Source organism: Carcharhinus amblyrhynchos, chromosome 13 (genome assembly GCF_965287045.1).
Source record: "Carcharhinus amblyrhynchos chromosome 13, sCarAmb.v2.hapA, whole genome shotgun sequence".
Taxonomy (NCBI): Eukaryota; Metazoa; Chordata; class Chondrichthyes; order Carcharhiniformes; family Carcharhinidae; genus Carcharhinus; species Carcharhinus amblyrhynchos.
The window spans coordinates 45406409-45419010 of NC_137336.1; the positions used below are offsets into that span (position 1 = coordinate 45406409).

At 40.9% G+C, this 12602-nt stretch overlaps 1 protein-coding gene across 1 annotated transcript in view; it reads left to right on the plus strand.

The window, feature by feature from the left end:
- Positions 1–11572, plus strand: part of htr4 (5-hydroxytryptamine receptor 4) — a 165677-nt gene extending 154105 nt beyond the window's left edge. Inside the window, exon 9 of the mRNA XM_080201107.1 lies at positions 10661–11572. The gene's annotated coding sequence lies outside the window, so the exon portion shown is untranslated. The remainder of the gene's footprint in view (positions 1–10660) is intronic.
- The last annotated feature ends 1030 nt before the right edge of the window (positions 11573–12602 follow it).

Consider the following 12602-nt stretch of genomic DNA (forward strand, 5'->3'; position numbering starts at 1 on the left):
AAGTTTGGATAAGCTAATAAATATATCAATCATCCAGGATGTTCAAAGTTTCAAAAACCACAAACCACAAACACTTGAAAGCACTTGACTTATGTAAACGATAATTGTGAAACTAACTGCAGAGATCCTACAACAAAATCAGATTGAAATATCAGGGAAGCAACCAAGTTGTTTGACATTGCAGAGAGAAAAAGCAGCTAGCATGAAGTTCCTGGAAAAAAGGAGGGAAACGTGTTTAAATTTTTGAAGAGACTCAGCTTAGCTCCGAGATTTGCAATCGTATTATTTTGTTTACTGAAGGAGTTAGGTGGATTGCTGTTTGCTATAAATATATAACTGCATTATAGAATTGTTTCTTACTTGCTTGTTCATCTTTTGTAAAATACATTAGCTTGATATTTTAAACTTAAAATGTAATCTGGCATGATACTATCTAACTATTGAATACCAGACTGAAAGCTTTACAGGTATAAGTCAGGAGCTAAAAGCAATTATACGATCAAATTTGTTGTGCATTGAGCACTAAAAGCTTAGCAAGCTCTCAAGCCAATGATTTGGGTTCATGGTTCACCAGGTTGATACCGGAGATAAGGGGGTTAGCTTATGAGGAGAAATTGAATAGACTGGGTCTGTACTCGTTAGAGTTTAGAAGGCTGAGGGGGGATCTTATAGAGACATATAAGATAATGAAGGGGCTAGGTAGGGTAGAGGTCGAAAGATTCTTCCCGCTTAGAAAGGAAAACAGAACTAGAGGGCACAGCCTCAAAATAAGCGGGGGAGGGCAGTTTAGAACGGAGTTGAGGAGGAACTTCTTCACTCAAAGGGTGGTGAATCTCTAGAATTCTCTGCCCATTGAAGTGGTGGAGGCTACTTCATTGAATATATTTAAGTCACGGATAGATAGGTTTCTGATAGGCAAGGGAATTAAGGGTTATGGGGAGAAAGTGGGAAAGTGGAACTGATCCATTTCAGATCAGCCGTGATCTTATTGAATGGCGGGGCAGGCTCGAAGGGCTAGATGGCCTAATCCTGCTCCTATTTCTTATGTTCTTATGTTCTTATACACAATTGCAAGGATAAGGTGATTTTGTGACTCACATTTGTGTATGAATGTGGTCCGGGACAGAGATTCTCAACCGGAGATTCATCGCCTTCTTGGTGTCCATGCAATGGTGTTAAAAAAATAAACCAGAGAATATATAAAACAAAACACACTTCCCTCCACCAAATGATATGGTGAGGAGAGGTGAAGTTACCTGCTTTGAGGATGTTAGGATGCTAATCATCTAACAAAGTATCCTCAAGCACCTCATGCTGACAGTCAGATGTTTAGGGATTTGCAGGAAGGGACAATGAGTTGGGGGAAGAACTTAACATACCTAATCAGTTGAAGTTGTAGCCATATTACAATACCTTTAGGTTCGTTTTTTTTTGGAAAATGCGCTTTAATTGGGGAAGGAATCCACGTGACATGAGATCTGAAAGTCAGCATGAGAACTGTTGCTCATCACCAGCAATAACTTCCACGTTAAGTAATTAAAACAAAAATAATAAATGTATAAGGTTAATTGTATAATGATGTTTATGCAGAAAAAAATACCTTTGGTCTGGAGGCGGGGGGTGCGGTGGGGGCTGTGAAATTTTTATAACATGGGAAGGAGGGGTCTCAGAGCAGAATCATTGAGAACTACTATTCCAAGATGGGGGCCTTGGTTATTTAGGATTGAATGTTAATAAATGCCTAGAACATGATAGGAAGCAAGGAAGCAAGGGATAAAAGGTATGATCTCACCTGCCGTTCACGCCACACTCCCACTGCAGGGAGATCAGGGAATAAAGCGCCCAACCAAATTTCCGCTCACTGCAGCAGGATGAAAAAATTCTGCTGGCATGAATGACCTTCCATAATGCGGAGATGCTGACGTTGGACTGGGGTAAACACAATAAGAAGTCTCACAATATCAGGTTAAAGTCCGATAGGTTTATTTGGTAGTAAGCGCCACTAGCTTTCAGAGCGCTGCTCCTTCGTCGGGTGAATGGGGAGTTTTGATCACAAACAGGGCATATAAATGCACTCATTCAGTTTACAGAATATTGATTAGAATGTGAGTCTTTACAGCTAATCAGCTAATCAAGTCTTAAAGGTGCAGACAATGTGAGTGGAGGTAGCATTAAGCATAGGTTAAAGAGATGTGTATTGTCTCCAGACAGGACAGTAAGTGAGATGTTGCAAGCCCAGGCAAGTCATGGGGTTATAGATAGTGTGACATGAACCCAAGATCCCGGTTGAGGCCGTCTTCGAGTGTGTAACATAAATGTAACATTCCATCATGTAACATTCCAGCCGGTATATGTATTGAATAGAACATTTAGATCATGCATATGTAATATACATAAACGAGTTGAAGTAAAAATGAATGAATACATAGCAGAACTTTACATATAAAGTTCAGATGTGTGCCCGACCCAGAAGTGTGAAAAATTGTGCGAGATATCAGAGGTGCATCCCAACATCATCAAGCACCTACATGATATTTCAGTTGCCAAATGTGCAGTGAATCAGAAGCGCGCCTATCGACAATCAAAAAGCAAATTGAAATGAATTGAACAACCTTGACTGGAATTTCACGTTACCCATTTGGTAGAGGTTGGCTATTACATTTAAGCTGCAAACTCGGCCGAGGGTGGGATGAAATGTCAGGACTCAAAACAAAACAGACACATCTGTGAACAGAGTTTTGTGCATGTTGGTGCTGCCAATTTGTGGCATAGCTTTAACATGGATATTTATTTTTTCATAGGCTCCTGAGCTCCCTGAGACAGCTGGACAGTGGCTGTCCCCATGAGGGAGCACATTGGAAACACCAGCCCGCATCCACTCTTTACCCATTGTCCACCCTCTTCTCAGCCTCCCCAGCAGTGTTCAGTTTTTCACAGAGCCCATGTTATGCTGGATGGCTGTTACTTGTCCAGCCAGCATTAAGTAGCTCTTGAGACCTCCCGCAGCCAGGATCACATTATATGTGTGCACAATAGGTGAAAGATTAAGGCTATAGATTTGTATCTGAGGAGCAAATTAGTATCATTATTGAGGTTACTTTGTTGATTTATAGTGTTTGACCAATCTGGAATATCGTGCAGTTCTACCTGCGTAACATATTAAAAGAACTGTTGTCCTTGAGGATTCACAAGATGAGTAGACAAGCATGATTTTAAGTATCAACAATTACATTTTCTTTGCCAAAGAGAATCCTTCAAAACAAATAAATTGAAGTTGACAAGATCACGGAGCAGGATTGGAGGTTATGTGCAACTTTCACCCAAGCTGTTCAGTAAAACGCCACAGAAAGTTATTAAAGTAAACCATATAAATGGGTAATGAAAACAGCTTCTGGAGGGAAAACAGATTCTGGATACAATGCGAGGGTTCAGAAAAGGTTAAAGGTGTTACATACACTGACAAATATATTGAAGATCTGGGTCATGTTGCCTCTTAATCCTCTTTTCTGTCTAAGCAAAAAGTTTCTTTTCATAATTTAGAACAGCACTCCCAAAATCAGGATTTGTTTCCTCAAACTTTCTCCAACACATTGGCATCAATCTGGTTGTATGATATCCAACATTGCACACACGATTCCAAACATTTTTGGCATTATTGCTGCAGATAATCCACAGACAATGATTTTTCTCTTTCTTTCATTGTTTCAGGAAGCTACATTTTTTTTAGTGGGCCAAAAGTCAATTAATATCCAACTGAGTTTTAATTCCTGTTAAATGATTGAGATTACTATCACAATTGTTTAAATAGTCACCGTGCTTTTCATTGAGAAGCTTCTGAATGGCAGGGTTTCTTGGCTGATTCAGAAATGTTTTTTGTCTGAGTTCCTGTAAAATGGCAGCCAGACTGCAGGTCTAAATGTGCTGCATTCTGTTTGTATGCTTTGTTCCAATACATCTTCAAATGACTTTGGAATGGATGAGTCATATTACCTTCCATCAGAGGATCAGGCAAGTTGAGATGAAGCAGCTTGGATAAAGCGATTTTGACATCTTTGTAGCTGTAGGTACAGATGGATAACAGGATGACTGGAGCAATTTTACCAATGAATGAGCTGGGCCCAGGCACTCAGGCTCTACCTATTGTAGAGGTAGTCAGCAGCTGACCTCCCCTTCAGCTGTAAAGCCTCCAGATAGGAAGACTCTTCATCCCCACCCCACACCCCTTTACCATCAAGCCACTAGCAGTCCATCTTGATGGACTCACCATGCAGCAGGATATCATTCAGAGGCTGATAAAACCCCAACAGTTTGGTAAAATGCCAGTCCTCAGAGTAATTAATTGGATCAATTAACTTGAAAAATTGGTAGAATTCAATCTTGAATATAATAGTTCCAATTTAATAGTCAGCAACTTGTTCGCCATTCATTCACAGCAGTATTAATAGGCTTTTGAGTGGGCACTTCCTCTTTTCAGATTTCTGCTTAGTTGTGACACCCTCTAGAGGAAGTTGTGGCATATGTGAGTTGGGCCAGACATGGCAGGGTTGACTCTGTCCAATTTATTCCGTAGAAACAATAAGCACTGATAATCTCATCAGTTTTATTACAAAAAAATTCATGCTACACCATACCTTACTCCTGTGAAATGCTTTGAAATTCAGAGGCACAATGTAAAGGCAAGATGTTGTTGTAAAGATAGGGAAAATCACACTGGCATGTGATACATTGTAGTCAGCCAATATAATGTGCCAACAGCTCAGTACAGTTATTGAATTTTGCTAAATTTGGAGCAGAGAAGGCATAATGTAGATATTAGGATGTCTGAAATCTGCATAGAATTGTAGTTTCATATAGTGCAGAAGAGGCCCTTTAGCCCATTGAGTCTGCACTGTATCGAGACACATGAGAAACACCTGACCTCCCACCGAATCTCTTACCAGCATTCCTACGTAAGGTCCAAAATGTTCTCCTTCATTGGAGTCAGCACTGCAAGATTTGATACCTCCCAACAGTACAAATTCACTCTTTGGCATTGATATTGCAGTAGTTGGTGATTCTGAAGCCTGTATATAGGGGATGGGTGGTGATGCAAGTGGAACACAAATATTAGCTTAAATGATTGTGATTTATATGAGCTCCAAATAAATTATTGACATCATTCAAGATTTCTCCGAGTACTTGATCAGTATTGTTGCAACAATTGATTAGAAACTTTATGTAAATATGTAATCATATCTAAAGATTTTTACATTTGCATCTTTGTAGGAGGCAGTGTTTTCATTGTTAGCAGTTTCATGGCCCAATATATAATAGATTGGTATCTTTACTGCATCAAATACAGCCTCATGCTAAATAGACCTTGAGCCACCATATTGAAAGCTCCTGAAGTAAAAAAAAAGTTGTTTATTGTTTATGTTACAGATTTTAGTTTATAACGAGGCATCGCATTTCTGAAAATATTTAACCCCTTGACTGAGCAACACTTAAAGATGCATAAGCACTCTTCGAATATGATTTAAATGTAGAAATGTTCTTTGAATATGATTTAAATATTGACTGGTCACTATTTATAGTAAACATAATTTATGAATGAGGTAAATGTCTAAATTGAGGGTTTATTACTAATGTACAATTTTCACAATACCATTATTTGAAGATCTTGTGGTATTTCTAAAGCAGTTTTCCGTCAAACAGCTATTTACAGGAGTTCTGTGACGATTGATTTAATATTACTTGGATCTTGCAGCCTAACCTGTTTATCCTACTTGCTTATCTGGAGAAATTTAATAATCAAAAATCAACAGATTATAGATGTAAACGATGTTCCTGATATGCCCTTTTTAAGATGCAACTGAGAAGAAAAGGAAAATACTTTGAATATGTATAGTTCAACTTTGCCAGTATTTATATATTTTTTGAGTTCATGGGATGTGAACATTGCTGGCTGGGTCAATATTTATTGTCCATCCCTGAGGACATGTACGACTCAACCACTTTGCTGTGGACCTGGAGTCATATGTAGGCTAGACCAGGTAAAAACTTCCTTCCCTAAAGGGCATTCATAAACCAGATGGGTTTTTATGACAATTGTTTCAATCATCAGACTTAATTCTAGATTTTTATTGTGCAGTGGGATCTTAACCCAGGTCCTCAGAGCATTACCGTTGCTGGATTACCAGTCCAGTGACAATACCACTATGCCACTGCCTTATGATAAGTAAAATGCATAAAGGTTAAGCATTCAATATTCTTATCTCACTAATTAAGGCCCTTTCAAAATATAATAAAGTCATACCATTTTAATCCATAGTTCATTAATGTATGTACCTGAGATACATAGAAGATTGCATAATACAACCAAATTTTAAGTTAATTCTTAATATATGCTAACTTTTACTACAACAAGTGCAATTAGCTTTGCCTTCATTTTTATTTTGAGAGAACAGAAACCTCTAGTTTGAAGAATTGAATCAAATCACAAAAGCTCAAGGTGTATTCCTATTACAAAGGTGCCTACACTTTAATATGTATCCCATTGGTTGTATAGCACATCTTGAGAAAATATCTTTCTGTTTTTGATTTGACCATTGTTTCAAACCACTGCTTTGATACCTTTGCCTCTGAGTGTACTAAATAATTGTGTGCAATTTTATTTCCCAAAACCCCTCTGAACATGTAGCCCTGTGAATGTTGGGGCCATTAGCTTTCTATCAGTTTTGTGGCCCTTACTATGAATGACAGCTAACACCTGCCTGTGTGCAATCAACGCGATTAAAGCCACTTAGATATGCTGAACTATTCCTCTTGAAAAATACTGGCACTGAAGCCATTTCATTCTGATATTTGCCACTGAAATGCAAAGAGGAATCCTAAAATATTAAATTGAACTGGCCATAGCAGAAGTGTTTTTCCCATCATAATAACATGATAAAAACTATTTGCATTCTACTAGAATGCAAAGCAGTGCACTCGCAGAAATAACTAAATGTCTGCTTGTTTTGTGCATTATTGAAAATGAACTGATGTCCCATTTGTGCAATGGTTTTTTTTTAATTACATCATGAAAAATATTTTCCCAATCCGTGCAAAGTTAACCTGTTCTGAATGCGTATAGTCTATTATTCATTATTTCAAATGTATTTTCCTATTAAAAAAAAGCAAATTAGCTTGAATTATCCAAACTTAATTAAATGGAACAAGAGGCAGGCTTTGCCATTTCAATTCAAATTAACAAATAATTTGAATGAAGAGAGTTCAAATTATAAGAAGTTCTTGTGAACTCCCATCAGCTTATAATGTAGAAACAAAATTCTGCTCACACTGGATGTCATTTATTTTCATTATATCTGCAGCCTATAAATGTTTGAAATGCACACGATTTGGAAGTTCAAAAGCAAATCAACCAAAATTAAGCACTAATTAGAGTGGAACAACAAGAATTCTTGGATGTAAATTTAAAGACTGGCCGACCTGTTGTTTAACTGGGATTGACATTAATGTGTAAAAAAGATCTCCTGGGTGACAGACTGAAAATTTATTCCATAATTCGACCTGACTGAAGAATAACAGTGCTAATGGCAATTTGTTGTTACCACCTTTAATGTGATAAAAGTGTGCTTCACAAGAGTGTCATCAAACAAGATTTGACAGCGAGGGTGGGATTTTACCCTCATGGGTGGGTGGGTGGGTGGGATTGGGGGATGGGTGTTGCTGCTGGTACAGTGTTGGGGAATGCATCAGAGTGAAGCACCAACATTTTCCACCCGTGAAATAGGTTTCCCAGCAACGGGGTGGGGGCGGGGGGTGGGTGGCAGGGGGGCAACAGGATTAAGAATGTGCAGGATGGCGGTGAGCAGGCAATTGAGGGCATTAAGCATCCAATTCAGAGCAATTTGGTATTGATTTTTAAATCTTCCCTGGGAGGGCACACAGGTTTCATTGAGTGTCAGCAGTTCACCTGCTCAAAGGAGACAAGAGCTCAGTGGCTGAAGAGTGGTGGCTGGAATGCCTTGGTTACTGTCGGGTTTTCAAATAGACCAGCTGACATTATGTTAAACAACGTTTGGAAATTTGGAGGCAATGTACAATGTGAGTCCATATTGGAGGGCATTCACTGGAAGGATCTTCCTAGGTCCAGTTAAGCTGTTGCAGGCAGCACTAGAGAAGTGAGAGGCTTTGAATCTTGAGCGCTCCAATTCTGAATGGATGGATTGTACTGAGTTTGACTCCACAAGAGTAGTGTGGGAAAGAGACAGATTCAGCAACACAGTACTGGCCTACAACAACCACAGGACCACCAGCCTCATGAGGGTGCGAGGAAACCTCGACAAGGTGTGAGTGGAAGGGGCGGAATCAATAGAGCACAGAAGGCACTACCAATAGAGATGTCGAGCCTCATTATCAAGACTACATCCATCCAGGAGTGATCATGGGTTTCTGTGAAATGCTGGGGATAGAATCATAGAAACCCTACAGTGCAGAAAGAGGCCATTTTGCCCATCGAGCCTGCACCAACCACAATCCCACCCAGGCTCTATCTCCATATCCCTACATATTAGCTGCTAATTCCTCTAATCTATGCATCTCAGGACACTAAGGGGAAATTTTAGCACGGCCAATCAACCTAACCACATATCTTTGGACTGTGGGAGGAAACCCGAGCACCCAGAGGAAACCTACGCAGACACAAGGAGAATGTGCAAACTCCATTCAGACACTGACCCAAGCCAGGAATCGAACCCAGGTCTCTGGAGCTGTGAAGCAGCAGTGCTTACCACTGAGCTACCATGCCACCCAAGATGGACTGGGGCTCAATGGAATATGGTGACACTCATTATCTGTATCAACAGCTCTCAGCTTCTACGCCTCAGGGTCATCCCTAGGGATCTCCCAGTCAGCATCAAGCAGGTGACCAATGCCATATACCAGAGGGCAGGATATTACATTATGAAGGATGCTAACTGCCTTCACAGCAGGAGATACTGGGGCAATGACCAAAAGTTTGGCTAAAGAGGTAGGTTTTAAGGATATCTTAGAGGTACTGGGTGACATGTTGGCACAGTGGTTAGCACTGATGTCTCACAGCGCCAGGAACCCAGGTTCAATTCTGGCCTCAGATCACTGTCCATGACTCAAGTTTGCACATTCTCCTCATGGCTGCATAGGTTTACTCTAGGTGATTCGGTTTCCTCCCACAGTCCAAAGATGTGTGGGTTAGGTGGATTGAGCACAATAAATTGCTCCTTAGTGTCAGGGGGACTAGCTATGGTAAATGTATGGAGACTGGGCTAGGTGGGATTGTGGTTGGTGCAGAATCAATGAGCTGAACAAACTCCTTCTGCACTGTAGGGATTATCTGAGGTCAAGGGAACTCCTGAGTTTAGGGCTTTGGCAACTGAAGACACAACTACCAAATATAGGCAGTTAAAAGTGGGAACACAAGAGAACTGGAGAAGCACAGTTATTGCAAAGGTTTGCAGGGCTGGAGGAGGTGACATAGGTAGAAAAAGGCCCTGGAGAAATTTGAAAATAAAGACAAGAATTGTAAAATTGAGGTATTACTTATCCAGGAGCCAATCCAGATGAGTGAGCACAGGGGTGATGGACGTTCCATAGATTCCAGAAATGGATAATAGCAAATGCCAAAGTGTTTTTCAAAAAAAGGATAGAGAGAGAAAACAGAACTATAGACCAGTTAGCCTGACATCAATCACTGGGAAAAGGGAATGAAGAAGTTGTGCTGCAATTCCATAGAGCCTTGCTGAGGCTATTCTTTTCGAGGAAGGAGTGAGCGCCAAGATTGGCACATGCGCAGTGGCCCCACAGCTCAATCCCTGGCGAGCACCGTGATCCCCAGAGCAGTGGCCCTCTGACCCATCCCCTGCCATGGCCTGAACGTTGGTCCCCAAAGAAACCTGGGGGCCCATGCTGGTACTGCCAAGTTTACAATACCCAGGGGGGCATCCATCCCCTGTTGCCCGACCTTTCTGGGGGCCTCAATGGCCCCCCTTCACTCCAGCAGGGCCGGGCCGCCACATGTGGGGAGTTATTGTAAACCCTGCTGGAATGAAACAATCCTGACGGGGGGGGGCAGGGGGCGATGCAGGAGAGACCTGCTAATGATATTAAAAACAGATTCAAAGGTGCATTTAAAGAAATTATGCCGCGTGCAGCAGAAGCCAGCATGGAGCCGATGGCGCTGGAAATCCGATGCTAGGAGACTCGCGGAGGCCGTGGCGCCCAGTGGAAAGCCCACAAAATGGCCTCTGCTTGAGTCTCCCGGCCCACTGCACTACAAATGCAGTGCAGCGGGCCAGGAGAATCGCCCCCGCTGTGAGTTCATTTATTATGACCAGGCACAAAACTTGAGGAGCTGTGTGTGTGTGTGTGTGTGTGTGTGTGTGTGTTCTACTCAGAGCAAATAATGAACTGAGCCTGGACCAATAACACATTTCTTTTCCAGTGATGTTCATGTGGTATCCCTTTAAGACACATTACAACAGAGAGGAGATAGAGACAACTAGAGAAATTATTTGGATAAGCATTTCACCAATTGAAGGAGGCTAAAAGATTACATTATCATTGCAGGTAGCACACCATGCCCAGATTATCTCACTAGTATTTTACTATCTGCTGAACCTTCTTTTTTTTTATTTTATAGGTACACGGTTTTACAGAATGGCCATCTTCAGGAGCATGAAAACTTGTCTCTCCAAACTGATATTCAGTCATAAAATAAAGTACGTCTGAACAGGACTGAGACACGGAACATCTGGCTTTCTCCTATCACTGGAATTATTTCTTTCTCTCTTGGTTTGAAATCTTGTTCCAACTTCTAAATTCTGAATATGTTTACGGTACCATTATACCCAAAAGAAAAGGTGACTTTGCATAGTTGGAACAGGAATTTGTAAATATTTATTTCAGTGAATTTTTACGAATGGCTTCTAAAATTAAGAGCTGATGTTGTTCTTTCTGTTACTATGTGACAGCTGTCTCGAATCAAATGTGTAGAATGAAACTTCAGATAAAATGGAAAAAAAACCTGCTATTTACATATTGAGTACAAAGTCAAATGCACGCAGTGTTTCGATGTTCTGAGTTTCTGCTTGATAAATGGGATGTGCTATTTGTAAGCTTTAAGGCCAACTTGTGTAAATGTGTCTTCAGTGTCTTCAAAGGAGGAAGACCGTCCAGTGCATTGAAAATATTTTACGTTGTGAAAGAAGCTTTAGAGATAGTCTTTGAGAAAATTGCTACCTGTATTGCTTGTATTGGAAGTGGGAGATGAGAGATTGCTGACTCCAGCAATGTGAGTGGTGTAAGCTTTTACTGTAATTCCCACACACGGTCAGTTTGTTAGAAAATGAAGCAGTGTTTAATATATGCCTAGGATGCCATTTACTTCATGATGTTATCCAAAGCCAGTCAGTGTAAATAGATCGGTTGCTTAATTAATCGTTTGGAAGCGGAACTAGTTTGAGCAAAACGAAACAAACACTTCCGTTAGATGTTGTTCCATCGAGAGGTATTGAATTGTTTACCACTGAATACCATCTGAAACAGCTTTAATAACTTGTGCTATCTTTTCGAATGCTGCTGACAGATGTTTTGAGACGAAAATAAATATTTAAAATGATAAAATACACTTTGCCGTTTTTTTTAAGTATTCAAACACTTATTGCTTTGCTGGCAGCTTATAATATTTTGAAATTTGGGTGCAAGACATTGTTCAGAATTGTGCCGGTAAAATGTGGGCATAAAGTGGCTGTTAATCGACCAATTAATTGGATTAAATGACCACCGCCTCCAGTTTACTTTTTTTACTCTTGGGACACGGCTGGCCAGCATTTATTGCCAATCCCCAGTTGCCCTTGGAGAGCAGTTGAGAGTTAACCACACTGGAGTCACATGTAGGTCAGCAATTTTCGCTACCTAAAGGACATTAGTGAACCAGATGGATTTTTCTGACAATCGACAATGGTTTCACATCATCAATAGATTCTTAATTCCAGATTTTTTTAATTGAAAATTCCATCTGCCATGGTGGGATTCGAACCCGGGTCCTAAAATCATTATCAGTTTCTGGATTAGTAGTCTAGCGATAATACTACTAGGCCATCACCTCCCTCTAAGGTTGGAGTCACATCAGTCCCACCATCCAACATATGGGGTGATCACAAGTAACATTGTGATGATTAACCAGCAGCTCCAGGAGAGTCCTTCTTTCATTTCTGGACACTCAAAACAGCCCACAGAGAGGCTCCCTAGCGGCAATGTTCAGCCCACAGTTGTGATGTCTCTGCTGGAGGTTTCAACTCTCCAAACTCCAGGGCCTGCTGTCTGGCCCCGGCAGATGAAGAAAATATTTCCCTGGCCCTTCAAATGTGCCTCAATCTAATGGTGCCTTCTGCTTCCCCTTGCAGTTTCAGCAGTGGCCCCCTCTGTTAGGGGGGGCGCTGATGGGCTGTGGGAACTGCAGTTCCTGTCTTTCAAATCATCCCATGGCAGTGAGAGATGACAGCTTCCCTTCCGTTGCCTTCTGTCAGTGTTTTACTAACCCTCGCAGCTGTCAGTCCATCTCCAGATGTGGAAAATATCCA